At 43.7% G+C, this 6,502-nt stretch overlaps 1 long non-coding RNA gene across 1 annotated transcript; it reads left to right on the forward strand.

Annotated features, from left to right (window-relative positions):
• Positions 1-59: 59 nt before the first annotated feature.
• On the forward strand, positions 60-1,403 carry LOC117759141. The gene is made up of 2 exons (XR_004613432.1): positions 60-904; positions 944-1,403. It is a non-coding gene; the product is annotated as an uncharacterized LOC117759141 (long non-coding RNA).
• Positions 1,404-6,502: the final 5,099 nt, after the last annotated feature.

Consider the following 6,502-nt stretch of genomic DNA (forward strand, 5'->3'; position numbering starts at 1 on the left):
AGCCTTCGCTGATTCGTCAGGCTTCTATCACATGACGCCCGTCCGTAAGAAACCAACCGGCATCCGCCTCGGTGCGTCGCTGACATTGTTGTCTTTGCTCACAGCCGTTGATTGAGTGGTCATGTGATCTGCGTTTTCAGGCGAGTTAGTTTAAACCTGAAAACGCTCGTGTGGACGGAGATTGTTTTCTGAAAACTCAGTATTTTGGATGTTGCCTCAGAGTTTAGTGGGACACATGTTGTGTGTTTTTAAACAAGGTTGCACTTGAATTCATCTCGTGAGCTCATGACGGGATTCGTGAGCGTGAGTGAACACTGGTTTTCTTTTCATGACATCATCCGTCAGTTATCTATCTGAAATGTGCGATCCCTAAACATCCTGTGTTTTTGTTTACATTTTTACGGTTTTGTGTCGCCGCCGTCAGGGAACATGAACTTCTGAGTGTTTGTATTTATTTTGGCCGCCGGACGCTGATGGGAGCTGCAATTACCTCAGTGTCGGCGCGGCCGTGTTAGATGATTGTTATTATTTGTGACGTAATGTGTGTGTGGGTGTGTGTGTGTGTGTGTGTGGGGGGGGGGGGGGGTTGCTAGGCCCGCCGCAGTGAGAATCTCTTTTAAAAAAACTTTTTAGAACGTGAAGAGCGGTTTCCTCCTCTTTTGACCACTTCAGCACGTAACCCCCCCCCCCCCCCACATTCCCCTCATGCTCCACACCGCGGAGGTCCTCGTTGCCATGGTGATCTCATCGCACAATTCATTCCCGCTCCCCCTCGACCCCCCCCAGGGTTTTTTTGTGATGAACTCCTGCCTGTTCTCGTGTGCACAGATGTGCTGTGGGTTGAACCGGGTCGCACTGCAGGGACACGTTTTTCGAGCGATGCTGCCAATAGATTTAACGACATGTCCAATATTTTATTTTTGATTTCATACCACATTTCAAGCCCCCCCCCCCCGCCGGCCTTTCAAGCAGCAGCTTCACCAAATCCCTCGTTTAAACTTGGCCTAATGAATTCTTTTGGGGGTTGGCCGCTCGTCGAGGCACAGTGACCCCCCCCCCCCCTCACGTCTTTTCAGCCGCAGAGGAGCAACGAGAAAAGATTCTTTTAGAAGTGTTCACAAAGCAGCGAGAAAGAACTGTACAAAAAAACACCTTTTGGAATCCGCTGAATCAGCCGTTAATCAGCAGCTTCGTGGTTCTGAGCGATGACGACGCTTTCGAGTTTGATCATACGGCCGCGAAACAGCACATTTGATGTTCCCTCCTGATTTTCTGTATATTTTATTTAACGTTTGCCTTGAATAAGATGCTGGTGTGTGACACACCTGCCTCCTCAGCTGCCGCCATCACCACAACTGCACCTGCCTCCCTCCCTCGCCCCATCTCCAACCCTGAGAACCCCTTGCTCTCTCCTTCCTCTCTCCTTCCTCTCTCCTTCCTTCCTTCCTTCCTTCCTTCCTTCCTTCCTTCCTTCCTTCCTTCCTTGACACTGTCCCTCCCCTTCTTCCAAACCACTTTGCTTCAGCCAAAAAGAAAAAAGAATCAAAGCCAATATACAGCTACTTTTTAGAAAGACCAAATTGCGTTGTATCTTTTCCTCCAGCCCTCTTTGGTAGTTGTGGTGGTGGCGTGCATGTGGAAGTGAACACACAGGAGGGTTTACATCAGTGTGCTGTACAGTCCGTTACTAAGAGATGACCCGCATCAAATAGGGCGTGACCCCATCTGATCGTATCTGTAAATAAAGATGGACGACACCTTCCGTGGCTCCACTTTCTGATCACGACTGCGCAGAGTGAAAGATGGCAGTGCCCGAATTCTGATGGACTCCACTTCCTCCCACTGTTCAGAAATGAAGCCAAAATATCCCGGATGCGAGCGCCGCCATCTTACGCAACTGGAGTCTGCAGTACGGCATCGAACTCATCAGAAACATGAACATTTGAACAAACGTCTGTTTATTTTAGTTTTTTGGTTTGGTCCATGTCCTGTGGATGGGGGGCGATTGAGACGCTTTCGATGGGCCGACATGTCGTCCATCTTTATTTACAGTCTAGGGAACGCTGACTTCGACGCGTGTAAACAAGAAGCTCAGTTACTGGACACGAGCGTTTTGGCGAGACGTTAACCTGCAGGGATAGAAATGTCGGCGTTGGTGGAGAGTCAAAACGCGTCCGACCCCGGGTCCAGTGACCCACGGCTCACCCTGCGTGGTTCCTCCTGAGCATCAGGTCAGACGGCGGTTTGCTTTCACCTCGTTTCCTCCTGTCAGGCTTTCAAACCATCAACTGCCGGTCGTCACATGAACCCACAGAAACCCTTATGTGTTGAGGTTTTTCTCCTATTTGAATCACAACCCGGGTCCAGAGGGACAGAGTCACACTGTCGGTGTCGGTGGAGCAGTGAAAACTCCCGACTGGACATGAACCCGTCCGAACACGTTGGGTGTGAACCCGCTGTGAAAATGTGATGATTTTCTTTACCGTTTCTGGTTCTTTTGGAAACCAGCTGCTGTTTTATTGGTTAAATTATTCCTGGCAACGTAGATGGAGAGAGATTTGTGTGTGTGTGTGTGTGTGTGTGTGTGTGTGTGTGTGTGTGTTCAGCGTCACCATGGTAACAAAAATCCACTAAATCACAGATCTAATTGTTGGTGCAGATGAGTTCCTACATGTGACCTTGTATTAGCGTGAAGTGCTTCTGTGTGAGTGGCATCGTATGTGAAACACCCAATAAAAGACACTATATGTCTCATGGAGTCTGATGATGTTGTTAATGTTCCTCCTGAGCACACTGATAACACACACGTGCACACTAACGCACACAATCACACACATATACACACACACACCCGATTCAGTGGAAATCCTGGGAATGCAAAGACATTTGATTTGAGGATGATTCTGTGTGTAGCACAAATACCCACGGTGAGACCTTCACCCTTACACAAGTTTAATCTTATCTCACCGAGGACACATAACAAATACACACAACAAATACACACAACTGGTTATTTCTGTTTCTTGTTAATATCTGAGGGGTTCGGGGGGTTTGTTGGAGGTAAATTATATCGCTCCGAGTCCTGTGTGAGTTTGTGCAGAGGAGAAAATTAAAAATGATGAAGCACGAAGAGTCAACTCTTGTGTTGTCACTTCCCCTGCTGGTGTCGCCGGGGAAAGGGTTGAAGGACCGTGGCAGTTTGATGAAGTAACCTTGGCAATCAAGGACAAGGCTGACTCCCTCACACGTAACTCCCACAATGTGCACGGGGAGGCGCGCATGCATGATTCATACATTTAACTCACCTCATCTATCAGGTGCAGACATTTTGCCGGGAGAACATGCAACAGTTTGCAGCAGAGAGCTGAAAACCCGAAGCCTGCAGTGTCTGCTGAGGACGAGCGGCTCGTAATCGATTGATTATTTTATTGATCGGGAAAGAAAAGGCTGCAGGGAAAAGAAGTGAAAGACGTAAAGGTAAGATAACGTTTATCATGAGGCTGAAACCAATGATTCACATATAAATTCATACGTTTCATCCTCACAAACACATTTTACAGCACAACAGGACTCAAGCTCAAAAACCTGAAGTAAAGCCAGTTAAATTTGAAATAAAGGTGAGTAGCACCTACGCAGTTGTATGGAATATTTTATAGTGTTCTTCTGATCACTGTGCAGGAGAGTGACTGAGAACATTGTCTGAGAATTCAAATTACTCAGTGCAGTAAAATGTTCTAATAAATTCTATTCATGTGAATGTTTTTCCTGCTGTGGATGTTTCTGTTCACTGGAAAAGATTCTCTGGTTCATTCAGGCTCATTTAAACTAAACCAACCCCCATGAATATACAATCAACAAAAAATATCTCCTCTAATACTTCATACCTTGATTTAGATAAATGTATTTTGTGCAACCACTTGACATGATAATCTTTTTCAGTGCATTTGGAACCAGAATAGAAAACAGTTTTGTAGCTGCGATTTGATTTTGACAATCTATACTTTACACATTCACACAGACCTGCAGAGTGTAAGCGTTGTGTAAACTGGAGGATGTTATCTGCTGTAAACTGGACGATGTTATCTGCTGAACAGTTTATATTTAATCACCTTATCACCTTTATCCATCAGATGTTTTTTGAGGACAAAGAAAACAGGTGTTGGTGCAGAGGCTAAAGAACAAATGAAATTCATACAGGTCGTGTACCTGGAAAAACATAAAGAGAATCGAGGCGGCACTTTTAATTGTTGTTTGTGTTTTTATTTTTTTGAAGCTGCCACATATTCAATGTTGTTGTAATACAGCTCCCAGCCGTTGGTGGCAGCACTGAGCTAACTGCTGCTGAGCAGAACTGACTGTGGTGAACAAAGAAGGAACACAGCATCCTGACCATCGACTGTAAATAAAGATGGACGTCGTGACAGCGCAAAGTGAAGTCAAAATATTGTTGATCACCCCCTGGTGGCTGGCTGCAGCACATTTTAATAAACCCCGCCTCCTCCTTAGCAGATGAGACATGGACCAAACTAAAAAGTCAAACTTTAAATATATTTATTTCAAAGATGGTTTCTGTGATTTCTGGTCTAGTTCTTACCGCCCTGATGTCTGTTCAAGTGTTCATGTAAGAACAGGGTGACTACGCCCTCATACTGCATCCTGCCACCAGGGGGCGATCAGGGTAATTTGGCTTCACTAATTGGAAGCAGTCATGTCATCCATCATTATTTACAGTCTATGGTCCCATCCACTAACATAGAGGAGGTGGTGTTAATGATCGATACTGCAGCCAGCCACCAGGGGGAGATCAGGAGGATTTGGCTTCACTTTCTAGGAGCTGTTACGTTTGATCAAGCGCAGAATGCGTTTTACAAAATAATGAAGCAACATGTCGCATGAACACTTATTGTTGGAGTTGATAAAGAAAATCTAGTCGTGTGATGTAGCAGTCAGCTCAGCACAGATTGTTCAGCCGGGTTATGATTACGTTTTCTATAATACGAGTGTTATTTGCCTGCTCCGCTGTCCTCTCACATTAACAGGACAAACATTCATCTATAATTCACAGCTGCAAACAGATGAGCGGCGCTGCAGCTCTGCCGTCTCCCTGTGGATGCAGATTAATGAGTAAACAGCCCATTAAGTCTGTGTGACATTTGGAAAAAGCCGCAGTGTTCTGGTGATTGATTGAACAACAGTGATTTATTCTGTCCTCTGGTCACAACGGAGAGAGGAAGACGAGGACGGATAACGCTGTTGTATTCACGCGCTGAGCACACGCCGCCAAAAACTCAGCCATTGTCCTGCAAGTGTGATACGTTCAAACCTCGGCCTACATTCCTGTTTATGCCAAATTAATACACATTATTTGGGGACACACACACACACACACCTACACATGTGGGCTGTAACTGACAGATACACACAAACGCCCCGCGGCTTATCCTCTGTAATATTCATAAAATGTGGCTTGATGTGCTCATGCGCCATGACAACCTACTTTCCTCTGAGAGTACATTAAGATTTAACCATCTTTATGCAAACGGTATATGAGCTGGCCTAAATAACACAGGCTGCGTCTTTTCATCACAAGGGAGCAGCTGCACGTCTGCTGATGCGTATAATCTCTCTTCATACCAACTATTTCAATATCTGCACAGAGGCTGTTTATTGTTCAACCAGGAGATTTCATAGCTAAGAATAGAATATATAAGCTCGTTCCTTAGATTTGGTTATTAGGGAAGTGGAGAAGCCTGTGTTGTAAATACACGCAAAATACTTGACAATAAGATATAGTATTTTAAATGACTAACTTGATTTATGTGTTTAGTACATTTAGGAAACTGTTTATGGATAATATAACAAGACAGGGAAGGTATTTTTGTTGATAAAGCAAATTATACATGAATATGTAAAAATACTTAATCACATTTAAATAAACGTTGTGCAAATATCACAATAAATTTCAAAGTGGTATCACATTCTCTGACTGATTTCTATAGTTTCATCGTCAAATCATTCAACACAAACAGCTACACACGATGTCGTCGTCACAGGGATTTAGATATTTTAGTATATTTGAGGAAATCGCAAGTCAAATATATATAAAAATGTAACTTTGTAGCCGAGTAGTTAGTGTTTTCATAGATTTCATATATTTACGGTTTTACATACAACAGACTGTTTTTGCTGCAGCTGATTTATTTATTTATTGACTAAAATCAGCTGCTATTGGCTGCACACGATGCATTAGGTGTTTTCTAATATAAATAAATGTGTTATTATGATAAACATGTTTAAATCCTGCGTTTCTCATTCTTATATACACTCAGTTGTCAGTTTATTAGGTACACCTAACCACGAAGAAGTTATATATATATATATATTCATGGTCTTTTCGCAGGTGATATTCAACAGAGACCGACCGATTTATCGATTGGCCGATAAAAATGAACTGGTATTAGACTTTCACAGAAATGTTAATATTGATTGGAAAGTTTTATTT

The sequence above is a fragment of the Hippoglossus hippoglossus genome, chromosome 1 (assembly GCF_009819705.1).
Source record: "Hippoglossus hippoglossus isolate fHipHip1 chromosome 1, fHipHip1.pri, whole genome shotgun sequence".
NCBI lineage: Eukaryota > Metazoa > Chordata > Actinopteri > Pleuronectiformes > Pleuronectidae > Hippoglossus > Hippoglossus hippoglossus.